This window comes from Ochotona princeps, chromosome 3 (assembly GCF_030435755.1).
Source record: "Ochotona princeps isolate mOchPri1 chromosome 3, mOchPri1.hap1, whole genome shotgun sequence".
Lineage (NCBI taxonomy): Eukaryota > Metazoa > Chordata > Mammalia > Lagomorpha > Ochotonidae > Ochotona > Ochotona princeps.
In genome coordinates this window covers 22,191,902-22,212,693 of record NC_080834.1, presented here as the reverse complement: position 1 = coordinate 22,212,693, position 20,792 = coordinate 22,191,902, and the positions used below count along the sequence as shown (strand labels likewise).

The 20,792-nt window shown below is 38.7% G+C and overlaps 1 pseudogene; it reads left to right on the top strand.

Annotated features, from left to right (window-relative positions):
* Window positions 1–6,063: 6,063 nt before the first annotated feature.
* Window positions 6,064–13,374, top strand: LOC101520144 (KRR1 small subunit processome component homolog; annotated as a pseudogene).
* The last annotated feature ends 7,418 nt before the right edge of the window (window positions 13,375–20,792 follow it).

Genomic DNA, 20,792 nt, shown 5'->3' with positions numbered 1-20,792 from the left:
ACAGTCTCCATTACAGAGCTACTGTACATCCCCTTAAATGAAAAGCTACAATACAAAATCAACAATAGGAAGAAAAAAGCAATTAACACCATGAAGTTAAATAACATGCTACTGAATGACTAATGTGTCATTGAAGAAATGAAAAGGAAAATCAAGAACCTTCTTGAAGAAAATGATGTTTCTGTATGATCTATGAGTCACTGACAATTTAATCAGAAGAAAGTGTTTTGAAGAGATGAAACTAACAACAACAAAAAAAAATCAAAATTCATGAGAAATAGTTTCCACTGATCTTTGTTGGTGAAATGTGTCTCCTGTAGGCAACAAGATGGGTTTTGTTTTTTAATCCAGTCTACAAATCTATGACATTTAATTGAGTTTAAGCCATTTACATTCAAGGTTAATATGCATGGGTGATAATTTGTTCCTGTCATTTTATCAATGGGTTGTTCATTGATTCAGTCTTCTGTTGTCATTTTCCTGAGATGTTCTTCACATTTGACTTTGGTTTTGGTGCATGCTATTCCTCTTTGTCAAGAGAACTTCTTGAAGTATCATTTATAGGGGAGGTTTAAAAGAGGCAAATTCTTTTAAATTTTCTTGGCTGTGGAAGAATTTTGTTTCATTTTCAAAGACAAAGGAAAGTTTTGCTGGATATGTTATCCTGGGCTGACTTTTTTTTTTTTTCTTTTAGACTCTGGAATATGTCACTCCATTCTCTTCTGGCCTGTAGAGTTTCCTGTGAGAGGTCTCCTGTGAGTTTAATTGGAACTCCTTTATATGTCAATTGATTTTTTCACGTTCACATATAAGGGTCTTTTTCTTATTTTCAGTTGAAGAGAGCTTGATTAGCATGTGTTGTGGAAAAAATTGGCTTTGGTCAGCCCTGTTGGGAGTTCTGTGACTCTCCTGGATGTTGTTTCCCAATTTTTTCTTTAGATTAGGGAAATTTTCCCTTATTATTTCATTGAATACACCTTTAATCGCAGTATCCCTGCACCTTTGATGATTCCCATAACTCTTATGTTAGGCCTCTTGATAGTCTCTTTCAATACTTTTTTTGGCCTGATCCAGCTCTGCTTCCAGCTTTTTGTTTGTTTCTCCCTGGTGACAAGAAATATCTTCTACTTTTGAGATTCTTTCTTCTGCCTCCTTCATTCTATTTTGGAGACTCTCCACTGTGCTTTTAATTTGCTCCACTGTATTCTTCATTTCTGATAGATCAGCTCTCATTTGATTCATTTTCACTGTAACATTACTTAAATTCCTTGAACTCCTGCTTTACATGCTTCTCATTGTTGATAAGAAGCTTTATAACAAGTGTTTTGAAATCTGTTTCTCCCATTTTCTCGATGTCTTCCTCAGTGAACTCTGAGGTTGGCATAGGGTTTTGCTCCTTTGCAGGGGAGTCTTCAGTAATATTCATTGTGCCTTTGTCTCTTCTTTTGCTCTTGTTCATTGCATGTCTGGTTAGCAGAATCTTCTCCTTGGGACAATTCTCCAAGCCGTCACCCACAGGCCTACAGTTCTATTTTATTTATTACAGTTGGTACACAGCTCTTTGTAGCCAATTGTGCCATTCTCTCCAGCGAATTCCAGGTCTGGATTCCCATGTTAGAGTTCCACTGTGGTCTTCATAACCCCAGCTCTTGGCTCACCACTCTCCACCTCCTGTGACACTGCTGAGACTGCCCCGTTTTCTGTGCAGCCTTCCTCCCACTTCTGGTTGGAGCAAGTAGGATTAGGGAGACACCAGGTGTACTATTTAGCTAAGTTGTTGTTGGTGGTAATCTTGCAAGAACCAGTTGGCTGTTAGGTCTGAGAGCCACACAGACCTATTTTGATCTGTACAATGCTATAGTTGGTATTATTTTTCTGTGGGACTAGTGCAATCCACTGAACTCAGTGAGTTCTCGCGAGCTCAGCACATACGCAGCTCACTGTTGTCACTGTAGTCCTAAAACTATTGCTGCACTGTACAGAATGGCACCTGAAGTGCCACTACTAGAGTTCTTGATCTGCTGGTCATCAGGTCTGAGGGCTATTTGGACTTGTCTTGGGTGGAACCTGTAGGATGCCATGCTGAGTCTGAAATGAGTTCACTCCCAGCTCAGCATATGCTCAGTCCTCTCCATTGCCTTTTCCTCCTTTAACAAAATGGCACTCAATTCGGCTCTGGCGGGGCGATCTGGGGTCTGAAATCTACCTTGTTCCTGCACCACTCATCTGGGATCTGCCACTCTGTCCCTGCTCCTGGTCAAATCAAACAGACCAGTAGGACAGGCATTTCTTTGGGTTTACGTCCCAAGCTCCCAGTGAAAGTCCCTTCCCACCTGGTTGCTGGTGGAGTTCCAGTTGGTTGTGGAGTTCAGATCACTGTTGGCTGAATGCCACTGGGGTGTCAGTCACTGCAACACCACGCCGTTGTTTTTTCTGCTTTCCTGTGTCTGTCAGTCACCAGGTAGCCTCTGCTATTGTTCTGTCCTGTCCTATTTCCTGGAACTTGCCCTCTCTGCTTCATAGTGGTATGTTTTTCCATCCGTTTAAATGTGTCCTTCCTTACCCTATATAGCCGTCTTGTTTCTCCTAAAGATGATTTTTGAAGATGTTTGGAGTGGGTGAGATTCTTAAGCAAGGATGAAGTGAAAAGTAGATCTGGGATGGACATAAGCTGGAGAAATATCTCTACTTGTGGTGAGGTGGTGAAGAGCATCTTGCTTTGGGGACTGTCAAAGTGTGTCCAGAGATGTGCAGTGTATTAGAGTCCAAGAAAGGAGTGCTTTTTAAAAGCTAATGGATCAACTGTAGAGCCTAAAAATGCCTACAGATCAGACAAGCACTGAATTTAGTAACAAGAAGGATTTGGGATCTTTATTGAGAACAGCTTCACAAGTACCTGCACAGTAAGATTCAAACCTGAATCTCCTATTGCTTTCAATTTCCCAGTTTCCTTGCAGTGTTCTTATTCATCTTATTTTACTGAGGAGGACAGTAGATGATCAAGACTGAAGACATTCTGTTAGCACGTATGTCTGTTAGACATATCAACTGTCTGTTCAATTAAGTGCATGTTGGCTGTGTCGGTAGGAGGGTGTTAGTTTTTTCAGGGGAAGATTTTACTTACTGTGAATTTTTATATCTGAAAATTAACAAGAGTAGATAAATTTATAAGTATTGCCATTAAATTACATACATTTTGTGTGTGACAGAGGAAGAGGGAAAGGCAGGGAGGGAGGGAAGGAGAGAGAGAAAAAGTTTAAGCAACCATTTAATTTGAATATGTAGCACAAAGAAATACAAATGCTGTTTATAAGCATGGAGATTCACAGAGTCTAGGAAAGAAAAACTGGGTATCTCTGATATGATCATTACTGGGGCCTCTTCAGCAGTGCTGGACACCACAGACGGCAGAGTACAAACATTCCAAGCTATGCTGTAGTTGGATATTGACTGAGAGGTCACAAGGAGACAACGAGGAAGAAGCTGGCTTGCAAGAATCATGCACCACCTAGATGCAAACGCTATACCAATGACAGAACCATGGCTTTTTTAAGGAAGTTTACATTGAAATAGAAAACATGGAATTTGTCAATATTTTGTGGATACGTAAATTCAATTCAATGAATTTGTGAACTGCTATGTTACTTTAGATCTTGTTCTCCTCCTGATCAATTTGTAAATAAATCATGATTGGCAACCCTTTGGCTCCACGTCACTAGAACTGAATTCCTAGACCAACAAAGGAAACCACGCCTCGTAGTGACATCCAGGGAAGGATGAAATGGCTGAGGCAGGTAACCGCCAGACATCCACACAATTACTGACAGATGTTTTATCTGGCATCTTTGAAATCATCTGCATTCTAACTTTGCATGTTGGTGCTAACAAATATTTTTGTCAACTCTCAAACACATAGCAAAGAATAAATTCAAAATATTTCACTATCTGCTTTGATATGTGAAGAAAAACTTGTTTTAAGCGAGACTAAATCATCACATACAAACTTACGGTGAACAACTTTCTTTTGTTTGTAATTCAGTAACATTGTATTGGAGACATGTACGTACGAAGATGTGACGAGAAAATACCTGTAAGTCCTTATTTCAACTTTGAATTTTGTCTGGAAAATAAAAGTTAAACTTTTTCAACAGTTACAAGTTTTTATACATTCCCACTTGGGAAGAAATAGGCACAGCTGTGTCGTCAGAGTGGCACCCACCTGCCAGTAACTGCTTTGAACTTTCGGGAGTTCCTATGGTTTCTGCCGCCAAATCCACCAATTATCTAACACATATCAACTGGCTGTTCAATAATCTCTTGCTTTTTAGGTGTCCCTAATGGTTTCAGAAGACATTCATTTCAGTGATTTCCCTTAGAATAACACAAGATATCCCACAAAATCTAAGAAAATGAGGTTTCAAATTGTTGTGAGAGCGGCCTTTTTTCTTCTAAAAATGACATTTCTGATCTCTTCATGTTATGATTTAGTTTTTAGGTCAAACTTGAAAACATTTTTCTTGTGTAGGCTTTGTGTCTAACATGTTGAATATCTTCTGAGCAAAAGATACATTTTCTTTGGAACCAAAGCTTGAAAAATAGAAATAATGAAGTATGAATCTTCTTTTTATCAAAGAAGAAAAGCCCGATGTTGTCATGGGCACTTTATCTTCACAGAGCACTGCACTTCTTTCAGTCAAATTTGGCTGCTACAACAAAACAACCAAACCCCTACAGCCTTGAAGAGGTTGACAATCTTTGAAAATTTAAAAAGGAGCTCTTAAAATAGGTAGGCTTTTGAAATATCAAGAGTACATATGTACTAAATTCAAAAAGTGGCTGGATTAAGAGAACCCGGTTTGTTTCGAAGTGTAGCCCAGTACCAGAGAAAGCAAATCCACTGAGTTCTTCATTAGGCTTGTCTCTGTGTTTGTGAAGAAACCAGAGATATTCAGTTAGATGACAATATTATAGAGAGATGTAGGTGTGCTTTTTTTTTCTTCATTTCAACAGTATAAGGAAATTGCACTATTCCTCTGTGTATTAATATTCAGCATTATTTCCTGCATTTGACAACAAAACGGCGAATAATGCAATGGGATCATAAGTGAAGAAGCTTCAGTTTTTCGGCAAAATCCAGCGTTAAAGTTTCAGGCTGGCCACTGTGTGCCTCTTCATTGTTCAGTGCATAGATACGAAGTGGTTTTACATATTCTGTGTTTTTATTTCTGCTTTTACTTTGTTTATTATTACTGTATTTTTGCTTCAGCAGCAAGGGATTTGACATTCAAGAACCAGCTACAAAGACAAAAAGTGGAAAAAATGACAATAGAAAGTATAAAGTGTTTTCTTTCTGGAAGGAAATGAATTAGTTGTTATACTAAATACAAATGATTGGAAATTCACTTTAGGGGCCAAACACAAAGGCTTAATGGCTAAATCCTCAGCTTGCAAGGGTTTGAATCCCATATGGGCACAAATTCGTTTCCTGATTGCTCCACTCCCAATCCTGCTCCCTGAGTATGGTCTGGGAAAGCAATAGAGCATGGCCCCAAGCCTTGGGACCCCGCACCCAGATGGGAGACCTGAAGAGTCTCCTGGCTCCTGGCTTCAAATAATCTTAGCTCTAATCATTGAGACCATTTGGGTAATTTAGCAGTAGATTGAAACCACTCTCTCTGTCCCACCTCCTTTCTGTACATGTTTTTCCAATAGATATCAACTAATCTTAAGACGAAAGGAAAAGAAAAAACCTCTTTAGAATGGAAAAGGTCACCTACATGTGACCTTTATGTAACAAATATGCTTAGAAAAAACTAATACTTAAAGAATTGAGTTTCTCTTGCTTTTGAAATTTAGCTATAAATGAGCTTAGAAACTTATTTATGACTATCATTGGTTTTGAGAAGACAAACACACACACAAGGGAGAGAGAAAGAAAAAGACAAGGGGAGAGAGAGGCAGATTAATATGCTTTGTTCACCTGCTCACTTCTCAGCTATTCAGAGCAGCAAGTGCTTGATCAGGCCACAGACAGGAGCTTGGAATGCGGTCCAGCTGTTCCGCATGGTGCCTGGGATTCACGCCTGCCAGGGTGCACGTTATGAAACTTCAGTTGGGAGTTCAGATGGCACTCATCCACAGCTAAACGCAAAATGTAGGCATCGAAACTGGCATCATGCCTGCTGCTCTGAGCTCCTGCCCTGTAAGAGTCCTTTTACAAATGGGTTTCCAGAAAGTAGTACAAATAATTAGAATAATGTTACATCTTCCATTATGTTTATGGCGAGGCATATGTGTGAACCAAAATAAGCTTAATACAATTTTATATAAATTATAAAGCTAGTTTTCATAAGGCACTAGGAAAATGTATCATGAAAACAATTTTAATGCCATTTTAAAGTGATATTGATCTGAAATAGTGTACAGGATTGTGCCTACTTATATTTTAAATACCTTTGTGTAGCTGAAGTCTGATCACTTATCAATGAGTGAAATTGATAGGTTATCATTAAAATTTGACATTTTACTCCCTTTTCTTGGGAATTAGCTCTGTTTTCAGCATAGAGCAAGAGTTCAATGCAGAACTGTAATTTTGTTAACTTAATTCTAAGATGAAAGGCTTGAGTAATTGCTCAAGGTGGATTTTTAATCATATTTTGAATCATGAAATGTCAATAATATTTGTAACTTTTAAACATAAATTACTTTGTGATAATCTTAGTGTTTTGGAAGAGTTTCAAAATTCAAAAAATACATCTCCTTATGCTTTAATGTGTTCATATGTCAGTATATTAACGATTGGGCCCAGTGTGATGACTCAGATAATTCTGTCCTTGCAAACTCCTGAATCCCATATGGGTGCCAGTCCATGTCCCAGCTGCTCCACTTCCCATCCTGATCCAGCTCACTGTGTATGGCCTGGGAAAGCAGTGGAGGATGGAAAAAGCCTTGGGACCCTGCACCAGCGTGGGAGACCCGAAAGAAGCTCCTGGTTCCGAATTGACGCAGGTTCCAGCTGTTGTGGTCATTTGGGGTGTAAACCAATGCATGGAAGGTCTTTGTTTCTTCTACTCTCTTTAAAATCTGTCTTTCCAATGATAACAATAATAATAATAATGGTAATAATAATAAATCTTAATCATAGTGGTTTATTTAAGAAATTAACCTTGGCACAATAATATGAACTGAATGTTCCTTTAAAAAAGAGAGAGAGAGATTTATTTATTTAGTTGAAAACATTACAGAGATAGAGGGAAAGACAGAGAGGTCTAGGATGTCACGTTTATCTGCCTTGTCTGATGTGAGAATCACTACTGCAATATTCTAATGTACATCTTCTACCCCCCCACACACACTGTCACCATATTCTGTATCTATTAATTGGAATTCTTAAAAGCGGGGGAAAGTTATCACTTATCCTTCATATATTTGCCTATTTACTTATTTCACTATGGGCTCATTCTTAAGTAATGAGTGACCCTTTGTGGCTTTCCCAGTCCATAAGTAGGAGCTGTGCCATAGACAGCACAGCCAGAACTAGAATTGTGCCCATATGGAAACCAGTATTGCAGGTGGCAGCCTATCTTGCTGTGCCACAACACTGGCCTTCCAGAACCTTTGTTTTCTGGCCCCAAAATATGTTTCAGGACTTGCAGTCCATCAAATCTTTACACATATCACTTCATTTTATTAGAAAATGATAGTTATAAACCAACTTTTGGAAGCCAGATAAAATCCAAACATCTAAATTTTATTATTAAGATATAGCTTACAAACATCCAAGAGATTTTGTTTAAAATATGCAGTTGAGTCAGGTGTTTGGTTACTGTTACAAATGTTGTAAAGCAATCTTCTCATATGATGGTGTCATTTTATACTCCAACCAAAAATAAAAATACGGAATTTTTAATATTTTATTTTGAAAGTAAACTGACTTTTAACAGCCCATGAAGTAAATTAGCATATTAGTAGATTAGCTATTTGTGAAATGTTTTATTACTTATTACATTACATTAGGGAGATTTAATGCAAGTACATGGAGAGGATAATTGAAGAATTGGTTTCATTTTGTTCTTGTTGGTATTGATATTCATATTCTGACATCCTTCTTTCATTGAAACTTAAGAGGTTGCATTCCAAGGCCAAAATGTGTAAAATTATAACAAGAAAATGATTATTTTATATACTTTTGTTTGTGTCTGAAACTTTTAAGGAATACTTGCTTTTACGTTCTCAACTGCATACATATTATTTGAAAGGCAGACAGATAAATATACAGTGAGAAGTCTTTCGTCCACTGATTTACATCCCAAATGTCCGCACTAACTCAGGCTGGTGAGATTCAAACCAGGAGCCACACATTCTATCTGAGTCTCTCACTGAGTAGCAGAGACCCATGTACTTGGACCATTATCTGCTACAGCTCAAGGCGCTCCACAGCAGGAGGCCGGATTATAACAGGTGTCAGGATGCAAGCCGAAGGACACCAATATGGGATCAGTCATCCCCAGCAGTAATTGAGGCACTGTGCAAAACATTAGCCCTGAATACCACGCTTTCCATTTTTTGAAAATCTCTGGCTATTATTTCAGAATTTTAACTGATAAACTGTGAAATTCATCTTTGTAATGTACAGTTCTACAGATTTTGACAAGCATGCATATTCAAATGTCCTCTTTCATTGTCATAATGGACAATTTCACAACTGCCTTATGTTGACTTTTGGTATTCAAATCCTGACACAATTCCCATCCTTGGCAATGGATGATCTGTTTTTCTATGCAGGTAGCTTTGTCTGTTTTATGCGTATTTGTAAATGTATTTTTTCTTTAGAGAAAGAGAAGGTGAATTGAGGAACGCTACTTTGCACGGTTATTAAGTGGAAGTTGGATTCAAGGAGGACATCCAGGCACTCCACTGTGAGCTCTGGGCAAATTCCTGCTCCCTGAATGCATTTTTTTTTAACTTATGAAATAAATTTTAAACTCAGATGCAATTTTTCAGACAAGTATTCATTGGCATGAATTTGTATAAAAATTCATGACTTATTTCTAAATACTCAAATTCCATTTTCATATTTAAAATAAAATCTTGGAGAGTCCCGTTTATTTTTTTGTTTGTTTGTTTTATGATACAATGACCTTTGCTCCAGCATCTGAGACTATAGATGGAATTTCTTTTTATGAAAAAGATCTACAGAAAATGAACTGCTATCGTAAGCAAGAGCCAGATGGAATGTGTGTTTCCTACACTACAGTGGTCCAAGTTGCCTTGATTATTCTCAGATAGGGCCAAGGACTTGCTCTTGGTTGCCCAAGTGAAAAATAAGACACACTAAGGACTAACTAAAGCAAATGGCCTGTTCTAATCCTGGCAGCCCCACTTCTCATCCAGCTGCTTTCTTGTGGCCTGGGAAAGCAGTCAAGGATGGTCCAAAGCTTTGGGACCTTGTACTCACAGACCCCGGAAGAGGCTCTGATCATCTGGCTTCAGATCAGCTCAGCTCAGACCATTGTAGTCGCTTTGGGAGTGAATCATGGGGTGGAAGATGTTCCTCTCTGTCTCTCTTCCTCTCTGTATATCTAACTTTCCAATAAATTATGTATATATATATATATATAAAATATATATATATATTTTTAAGTCATGATTTGTTGCCTATAGGAGACACATCTCACCAGCAAAGATATGTGGAAACTAAAAGTCAAAGAATTGAAAAGGATATTAATGGAAAGCAAAAATGAGCTGGTGCATCCGTTCTAACACCTGATAATTTATATTTCAATGTAAAAAGCAATAACATAGATAAAGAGATACACTACATAATGATCAAAGAATCCATTCAGCAGGAAGAACTCACAATAGTAAATGTGTATACACCTAATTCCAGGGAATCTTGCTGTGTGAGACAAATATTAATTGGTTTTAAAGTCAAAATAGACTCTAGAACAAAAATAGTGGGGGACCTTAACACCCCACTAACCTGAATGGACACATCAAGACAGAAACTTAGCAACAGGACAATAGAATTCACTAAGGTGACCAAAAACTAGATCTGAATGATACCTGCAGAATCCTTCATTGCACAAACACAGAACACAGTTTTTCTTTCTATTAGTTTATGGAAACTTGTCCAGGATTGATCATATTATAGACCACAAAACAAGCCTCAGCAAATTAAAAAATATATAAATAAAATCATACCACGTTACTCCTTGGACCATCATGGAGTGAAACTGGAGACAAACAAGTTAAAACGCCCCAGAAGCTATGCAAATACCTGGAGGCGGAACAATATGCTTTAAAAAAAAGGTTTATTGAAGATATCAAGCAGCAAGTTAAATAAAGAGCCTACGTGAAACAAATGGAGGCATCAACACAACATTCCAGAATTTGTGGAATGCTGACAAGGCACGGCTAAGAACACAGTGTTGCATTTAGTGCCCATGCCAAGAAACTAGAAAGGTGCCAGTAATAGGCTAACCAGGTGTCTGATGGAGGCAGAAAAACAATCCCAATATTAGCAGAAAAAAAGAAATTATCAGAATAAGGGAAGAAATAAATCAAATAGAAACCAAAAGAACAGTGAATAAGATCAATGAGTCAAAGACCTGGTAATCAGAGCAAATCCATGAAATAGATTCCCACTAGCCCAACTGATCAAGGGAAGGAGAGCTAAAATATATACTGATAGATTCACAGATGGTAAAGGAAGTATTAGGACATAAGTAGAATAATCAAGAACTATTACAAGTGACTATATGCCAATGAATCAGAAGACCTAGAAAAAAAATGAATCGATTTCTGGGCAAATGTGATCTACCAAAATTGAATCATGAAGCAAATAATAATGTGAATAGGCCTATTACCACAACAGAGATTCAATCAGTAATTAAATCCCTTCCAACAAGAAAAGTAAAGGACAAGATGGCTTCTTTCTGAATTCTAGAAAATGTTGCAAGTATCCCAGTCCTCTGTAAGCTCTTCAAAACACTAGAAAAGAAGGCAATCTTTTCCAACTCTATGAAGTCAACATCACCTTAAAACCAAACCAGATACAGACACAACAGAAAAAGAGAAGTATGAACCAATATCCCTGATCAACACAGACACAAAACTGCTTAATAAAATACTAGTCAGAATCCAACAATACATCAGACAGATGATTCACCCTGAGCAGGTGAGACTTACTCCAGGTGTGCCAGGATGGTTCAATATATGAAAACCAAAAAGTTAAGTACAACAACAAGAAACTGAATAATGAAAATGAAATGATGAGGCATTAGAGGCAGCAAAGGCATCAATGAAATCCAAAATCCCTTCGTGCTAAAAACCATAAGAAAGGGGTACATGGAGCTTTGTACACAATACGAGTAAGGTATGAAGAGACCAGCGCCAGCATCATACTAAGCAGGGAGAGAGTGCAAGTTTTCCACTAAGATATGGAACTAGACTGGAATTTCCTTTTTCACCACTGCTATCTAACATATTGGAAGTCCTCACTAGCGCTATTATGAGAGAAAAGTAAGTTAAAGGATTCATTAGAAACTGGGAATTAAAATCATCCGTGTTCAAAGGTAGCATGAGTCTAGACATAGAAGAACCAAAAGACTAAATAAAGAGACAATTAGCTCCTGGTAGCAGTGTGCAAAATTAATGAATATAAATGGATGGCCCTAACAGACGCAAATAATTGCATGGCTGAGAAAGAGCTCACAATTGCAGTACCTTTTAAACAGTGGAAAAAAATCTTAAGCACTTTAGAATTAGCCTAACCAAAGATGTGGAAGACCCCTATGATGAAAATTATAAAATATTGTGAAAACATTTAGAAATAGAGTTACCATGTCCCAGGATCAGCTAGAGCAACATCATCAAAATGGCTGTATTTCTGAAAGTCATATATATATTCACTGAGATTCCAATAAAAATCCCAACATTCTTCTCAGAAACAGAAAAGATGATACAAATAATCTGGATCTCTTCCCAGCCTTTTGGCTAAGATCAAGTGTAAAAGTTAATCTGGGAACGCAAGAGACAATGAATAGACCGAGTTATCTTGAACAATAAAAATCAAGCTAGAGGAATAACAATTCCAGACCACAAGGTAGATTACATGGCAGAGGTAACGAAAACAGTCTGGTGCCGGTAATAGAGAGAAAAGATCGATGGAATGGAATAGAAACCCCAGAATATACACATATACATCCAACTAATCTTCCACGAGGAAGCTGAAAACTATGTAGGGAAAATGGTTGGTCTCTTCAGCAGATATTGTTGACAAGTAGCAGCCAACAGAAGTAAGAAGCGAGACATTTTGATGAAAATGACATCCTTGTCGCTGAGCTAGTTATCTGTCACCGATGGGAAAAGTGAGCTCAGTAACCAGAAGCCAGAGAGCTGAGATGACTCCAAGCTGCTTCCCCAGATGCTCCTGGGGGTTGGAAGGAAGCAGCTTGCTCCAAAGACCACAACTCCAGAGGCCTCCTGGAGGACAGCAGCTTCGCTCTCTGTTCTCCAAAGAATGTTGGCGTTTGGTGCCCAAAGCCTTAACTGAACATCATGTTTAAGCAACCCTGGACCTGACTGTACTAGCAAGAAGACTTTTAATCCCTGTATCATTGTTAGGGCCAGGGACCTAATAACATTGTTAGCAAGGAGTGTCTCATTTGAACAGTGTGGATTCTTCAGGATGACATTGCACATGACATTATTAAAATAGGATCTTTAGTGAGAAATGAGAGATTTGTAAAAAAGAACACAGGGGCTTTCGGTCCAAAAGGGTCTACATTGAAGGCACTGGGACTCTTAACAAATTCACATTATGGTTCAGGGAAATAGAGTTCCAGCTATTTGACCATTTAGTGGTTTAAAAGCATTTCAAAGAGTAGGCCTAGAATGAAGAATGTTCACCCAATACATAACATTAAAATCTTAATGATTAAATGAGAGTTGGCAAAAGATTCTGAATTACAAACACAAAAATGTGAATAAGTACAGGGAGCCAAAGAAGAAAGTTGTTAAGAAAGAACACACGCCATTCCCACCGCCATAGGAAATTGGCTAGTGGTGAGGACTTTCCGAAGGCAAGCCTGAAGATACAAAACAAAACAAAAAAATGGAAGCAAGAAAGACTAAACAAGCAGAAGCTCTCAGTAAGAGACAAGAAGAAAGAAAACTTTCTTTCTGCCAAAAGAAAAGCCAGGTATGAAATTTAAGGAAGGTTCCATTGAAACTAAAATTGATGCAGCTGCCACCAAGGGAAAGGTTAAGAAAGCCAAGAATAAGAAATTGGGAGATTTTAAAGCTGAAAAAGTTAAGCTCAAAATGGAAGCAGATGAGAAGAAAAAGTTACACTCGAAAACCAAATCCTGAACTAGATGCTAATGTTACTGAACTCTTTTTGTAAACGATTTTAAGATAAAAAGGCGTGAATTGTCTTCTTTTTCTGATCATAGAATTACTATTTATAAATTATTGTATTCTTATGTTTTGAAAATTACGTATTATAAAGTAACAAATGTCTTTGTATATTTTGCATTTAATCAATTCCAGGCAGGTTTGGCAGAAGCATGATTTTCAGATTTTTTTTAATACGGAAAGATTTTGGAATATGATAATTACAGTTATTAAATTCAGTGACTCATTGGAGAAATGAAACAAGAATCTTTAATGGTAAATGATCAAGATATATGTTTCAGCTTCATCTTTTCTCTAACACTCTTCTTTATAAGTTTAATAATATGTTTATTTTGTTATTATGCTGAATGTCTAGTTTGGATGTATTGTAGGGGTGTCACATGGCTGTGACCTCCAGTTTAGGCCAAGGAGGCAGAGCTCCAAAGGTGATCTCCCGCAAAAACTTGAGTATGTTAATTTTAATTAGATTTGAATAAATCAACACAAAAACTCCAACAGGATAGACTTACAACATGCAGAAAATATTTAATTTATCTACATGAGTGGAAACATTATAATTAACACTCTGCTTTTAATCTGTATAGATAAATGTTGACAGGCAATTTTTAGCCACATCTGAGGCTGTATAGAAAACTATATAATTTTTGAGATGGTAAATAATGACAAATCCATTAAAACTCTGAGGCAAATGTGCACATGTGCTCACATTAAGGATAAGAAAATGAAGCTGCATTTCTTGAAATACATATATAGAAAATAACTACTCTTCACTACATAGACTCTGCTCCATCCTGTACAGAAATGTACCACGTTTTCATAATTGTGAAAGTAAAATTGTTACGTCAGACACACACACAAATTGTGCGTTATGTTTTTGGTCGCTGTAACTCCTTGCTTCCTTGGGAAGGATGTTAACAATTTCTCCAACTCACCTTAACTCCGCGGGTTAGGTCAGAACCTGCCAAAGAGATGCATTAAAATGAGTTGTGAAAGACATAAAGGATAAAGGCTTATGCTTAAGAAGCCGTGGTAGCTAGGGAATAAGCTGTTCTCTCCTATTTTTTAATGTTTATTTATTTATTACTTTTTTGGGGGGGAAAGTTAGATATACAGGGAAGAGGAGAGATGGAGAGGAAGATCTTTCGTTCGATGATTCACTTCCAAGTGACTGCAATGGCCGATGCTGCACCGAACCGAAGCCAGGAGCCAGGAACTTCTTCCAGATCCACCACGCAGATGCAGGGTCCCCAGGCTTTGGGCTGTCCTCTACTTCTTTCCCAGGCCACAAGCAGAGAGTTGGATGGGAAGTGGAGCTGCCAGGATTAGAACTGGTACCCATACGGGATCCCAGTGCATGCAAAGTGAGGACTTTAGCCACTAGACTACCACTCCTGGCCTGTTAGTGTTGTGGATACACATGGTCAATTGAGGATGGTCAGAAATTCAGCGCACTGGGCCCGGCGGCGTGGCCTACCAGCTAAAGTCCTTACCTTGAACGCACCGGGATCCCATATGGGCGCCGGTTCTAATCCCGGCAGCTCCGCTTCCCATCCAGCTCCCTGCTTGTGGCCTGGGAAAGCAGTCGAGGACGGCCCAAAGCCTTGGGACCCTGCACCCGTGTGGGAGACCCGGAAGAGGTTCCTGGTTCCCGGCATCGGATTGGCGCAGCACCACCCCTTTGCGGCTCACTTGGGGAGTGAAACATCGGATGGAAGATCTTGCTCTGTCTCTCCTCCTCTCTGTATATCCGGCTTTCCAATAATAATAAAAAATCTTAAAAAACAAAAACAAAAACAAAAAAAAAGAAATTCAGCGCACTGCAGTGATTTCTGGAACAGTTTTGGAGAACTTCCTGTTTTAGAGTTATGGGCAGAGAAAGTTGGTTCCAGCATCACTATCTGTCTTCTCTGGCCTGGCGTCCAGTGCTTGCGCAAGTGTTGAGATAGTCACATGGGTTTGAATCCTTCATGGTTGAACAAAGTGACTTCTACTTTTAAAACCAAACACCACTTCCAAGCATGTTTTCTTTTGGCTGAGGGCAGATGTGCATGATGAAGTCTAGATGCAGGCGTGCATTTTGAAGAAGCTGAAGAGCCCATATAAGATTGCCAGACTTCCCACCATCCTATGCTTGTTAGTAAAAGTGGTCCTCCAAATCAAAGAAAGACGCAAACTAAAGTCAACAAAACAATTAACGTAAAATAACTGTTCATTGTCTTCAACAAACATCTCTTTTGTTTAATACATATGCAAATAGTTAATCTGTAATAACACATACACAGCTAAACAATTAATCAAATATCTAGGAAATTTTCCCAGAAAATGGAGATGATACTAATGTTTCCAGGTGCAGGGTGTTAAGTGTCTTGAAATAGTTAGCCATAGGGATGGCGTGCTGGTGTATCGTGTTACTCCCCAGCCTGGAGCATCAGCATTCTATGTGGGTATAGGTTAACTCCCCACTGCTCCATTTCTTGGTGCAGCCTCCTGCTTGTGATGTGGGAAAGCAGCAAAGATTGGTTCAGGTCCTTGAGATCCTGTTCCTCCAAAGAGACCTGGAAGAAGCTCCTGGCTCCTGGTTTTGGATCAGCTCAGCTCTGGCTGCTGTGGCCATTTGAGGAGTGAACCAGCAGATAGCAGATCCCGCTGTCTCTCTCCCATCTCTCTGTAACTTTGACTTTGAAGCAAAATATATAAACATGTAAAAAGTAAATAATACAAATAGTCAACTACAAGCCCATCAACTGCCAATATTTATAGCGATGACACTAGGTAAAGCCCAGATCTGCTTACTGTTCTTCATGTCCCCAATGCCTGCTGCTGACACTGAGTGGACCTATGTCTTCATGATCGTAAAGGCACCCAGAATTGTCTAATATGGGTGGGTTTTTTGTAATGAGGAAAGAACTTCTGTTTTGGAAAATTTGGGATTGCTTCCTGCTGTATAATAAATTGAAATGCCATCCCAATGAAAACCTACCTGGCAATTCCTTTAACAACTAATGTGAATATTGTTGCTGAGATGTCTTCGCTCATTCAGGGTAAAAACAGGCTGACCAGTAGAGGTCACCATTATGCAAAGGATATTAGATTTGATTCTACAGAGAATTATTGTGACTTTCTGCTAAAAAAAAAAAAAAAAAAAAGAAAAAAAAGAAAGAAAGAAAGAAAAAGAAAAAGAAAGTAACATTGGGTCCAGCACTGTAGTCTAGTAGCCAAAGTGTTCACCTTGATTGTGCCAGGATCCCATATCACATATGGCCGCCAGTTCCTGTCTCGATTACTCCACTTCCCATCCAGTTCTCTGCTTATACCCTGGAAAATCAGTTGAGGACAGCCCAAAGCCTTGGGACTCTGCACCCATATGGGAGACCAAGAAGAAGCTCCTGATTCCTGATTTTGGAAAGGCTGAACTCTAATCATTGCGGCTGATTGAAGAGTGAATTATCTGATGGGAGATCTCCCTCTCCATCTCTCCTTCTCCAGGTTAATCTAACTTTCCAATAAAGATAAATACATCTTTAAAAAAGGAATGTGTATTTTATATATTTCAAACTACCTACAGCCAAAGAACGTGCTGCCTTCCCTCTCTTGAGGTTTCATGGCCATCCAATCACCAAGCTAAGGCACCAACAGTATTTCCAAGACAATAGACAAAGACTTCGTGTTAGGAGCAGTTTTTAGTGATTCCTCTACAACACTTGCTTTCCTGGCCATCAATAGCCCCTACAGATCTCCAGGGATTTGAGGCCCAGTGGTGACTGCACAAAGTGGCTTGCATTAACTTGAGGAATTATACAGAAAAGAAATTCACATGGAGTTAGAAATGAGGTGCCTGTGGGTATGTTATGTTCTCTGTGTTTGATGATTGTCCTGATGTCTGAGGCATTTTTTCCTCCCTTGTGTACATGGATACTGATGATGTAATGTGGTTTTACACAGTGATGCCTGGAGGTGGCCCAGCAGTTTGTAGCTCAACTTACTGGGCTGCTTTTATGTTTTACTTTTTCCCCCAGAAAATGGATTCAAATGAAAGCTGATGCTGAAGTTTCAGTCCTCTGTTTCACTTTAAGGTTTCATAAATCTAGCGTCTCATTCGTGATGAAAACATACATAACAGTTCAAAATAGGCTGAGATAGCTTCGGTGCTGGCGTGCGACCCAGTCTTGCTTCAGATTATTAAAAAGCACAGCTTTTGGTTTTTCAGCATCCTTAAAATATCTCTGGGAAAGGACGGTGTGTTGCTTAAATGTGATCACATTAGCCTTTCTTTTTTCTTGGTGGAGAAGGAATTGGCTTCATGCCAGCCTGGGCATCTCATGGACACTTGTGATCACAGTGCACCTGATTTGACAGGTGTCTAAGTGCCTCTTAGAGGCTCTTAGGGGCTTGCATTATCTAGCAGCGATGGAAACTGCAGGAGCCACTGTGAGGCGAAAATCTAGGGTGCTCAGAGGCAACACACTTGCTGCCCTCTGCAGCTACACGAGAGGCCAGAGCTCGAAAGGGAGCATTGAGAGATTTATTCGTAACGAATTCTGCACTTGCAGGTGAAGTCTCTGATCACCCCTCTAATTGTCATAATATGCAAATGGCACAAAGGGTTACTCAAAGGAACAACTGAGATTATATTTTTTCATAGAAGAAAAGTATAGTGTTCTGAATCATAAACTACATTTTATTTTCCAGTAGAAAAACTAAAATGCAGGAACCTGGTGTGATTTCTGAATGCTACAGAATCTTTTTTAAAGCAAGTAACCAACTAATATTAAGCAACTATTTTAATGTAATAGAAATGGAAATATAAGATCTATGAGATTTTAGCTTTCATGCTGTTAATATCTAGTAAGTGCAGTATAATTACAGTGCAAGACAAAAGACTAAATGAAAGTTTAAACATTTATATAAACAGTCAACTACTAATCATTTCTTCTGTTCTTGAAAATATTGTTCATTGCTACCACAAATATGGAACATCATGATCAGATTAAATTAGATATGATAATATTAGCAAATGTTGAAATAGGTGATCCTTCATTGTAAAACAAACTATATACTTATTTGTGTTATATTTTTAAAACAGTGTTGAATTCCAAATAATGGTAGCAGAGCTACTTTGTATGTGTGTGTGCAAGACAGTATCACTGAATAATTTATTGAAAATCTAAAACTTAATTTTGCAAAATTAGACATAAGAATTTCTAAAATGTAAACTAATAAAATTGACAATTTTAAAAAACGTATGCTGCTTCAGTCATCATGATTTATTTACAATACCATGAAAATCCCATTTGTAAAAAATGTAGGTGGTGGGCTTGGCATGATAGATCAGTGGCTAAAGTCCTCGCCTTGCATGTGCCAGGATCCCATATGGGCATCAGTGTGTGTCCCAGTGGCTTCATTTCTCACCCAGCCCCCTGCTTGTGGTCTGGGAAAGAAGTGGAGAACAGCCCAAAGTGTTGGGACGCTCTACCCACCTGTGAGATATTTGGAGGTTCCTGGCAAGAAAGAATGAGGAGGGAGAGGAAGTGTAAGAGCGGCACAGAGAGATGCACTGAATCGATGCTGAGTACAAGTTGTACGAAAGGGCGGGAGCTGAGTCAGGGTCAGGATTCTTCCTAAGAGCGAAGGCTCCTTCTGGTACAGATGATTTACCTTCCGAAATGACTCAAAAGACATGTGTTATAGTCAGATCAACGTATTTACACGTGTTTCAATATAGCTTATAGATACAATTATAAGAGTAAAATGACATCCCCTGTTGGCCTCCTTCCCACTTCTCTATCTACCATGTTTCTCCATTTAATGACTAGTGCAACAAAATGCTGACACAAAGGCTTGGCCAGCTGAGCTGTCTGTGCATTAGCACCCCATGTGGGTGATGCTTCATGCCCTGGCTGCCCCACTTCTAATCCAGCTTCCTGCTTATGAGCTGGGAAGACAGTGCACTCCTGTTTCTCCCTGGGAGACCTAGAAGAAGCTCCGGGCTTCTAACTTTGGATCGACTCAGCTCTAGCTGTTGCAGCCGTTTGGTGAGTGAGCCAATGGATGGATGATCTCTCTCTGTCTCTAATTTTCTCTGTGACTGCACCACATAGATAAACAAATATAAACAAGCAAACAAAACAAAGTTCAACAAGTAAAAAGCAAAATTCTAGTTTTGAAGAAATATTGGTATGGTTATAAATGATAATCAAATGAAAGATGATACTTAAGTTAACTGCAGTAATTTTAAAGTGTTTCCAATCATTAATGCTATAGTAGTAAAACATACTTAACTGTTAGTTTAAGGCACAAGTCAAGTTTTATAAAACTATTTACCGAAATACTGATAGACATTGACAATACTTCCTTTTTGTCTCTTTTTAAAATATTTTTTCTGATTTAATTTTATGTCCCAAATTTATGGAAAAGACGTGATCTTTCTGTTTCTGTCACTAGCTTATTTCACTCAACGTGATATCCTGTTCGCATTCCTTTTGTTCAAAATGGTAGAATTATATCACTTATTATAGTTGAGTAAAACTCCATTACATAAATATGTCATGTTTTCTTTATCAGTTTGGGTCAATATCTTACTCTTAGCATTGTTAAGCTTTTTATTTTTGCAACTTTTTGGCTAGAAAATTAATTGAAGATGCTTTGGAAACTCTGAAGAACTGTTAATAAGAAGACATTTTATCATAGTTAAAGTATCGTACAGGATACATTTTGTTCCTTTCAGATTAGTATTCATATGCTGACGTCCAGCAGTCTAGTAAATTGTAAGAGACCTCAGATGGACACAGGATCCTTTATTTTTAAAGGTTTATTTATTTTCGTTGGAAAGGTAGATTTACAGAGAGAAGACACAGAGAGAAAGCTCTTCCATCCACATGTTCACTCCCTAAGTACCTGAAAAGCCCAGAGTTGAGTTGACCTGAAGCCAGGAGCCAGAAGACTTTGCTGCGTCTCCCACATGGGTGAGGGTCACCATGGCTTTGGGCCATCCTCCACTGTTTTCCCAGGACACAAACAGGAAGCTGGAAGGGCAGTGAAGCATCCTGGGACATGAACTGGCACCCACATGGGATTACAGTGCTTGCAAGATGAGGCTGTAGCTACTGAGCCATTGTTCTGGGAAGCCAGCGTTCAGACACAGCGTCTTTGCAGTGGTGATCAATGTATCGTGAAGCCAGAAGCCTTGGTCCTAATTTAATGTGAGTATTGTTTTTTGAAGCAGCCATGCACACATGGAAAATTCCATGTGAAACCATGGAGACCACCATATTTACAGACTCCAGGAACAGATTCTTCCTTCACAGTCCTGTGAAAAAGCAACCTTGCCGTCACTTTCATTTCGGTCTGCTAGCTCGCAGTGTTGACGTCATGTA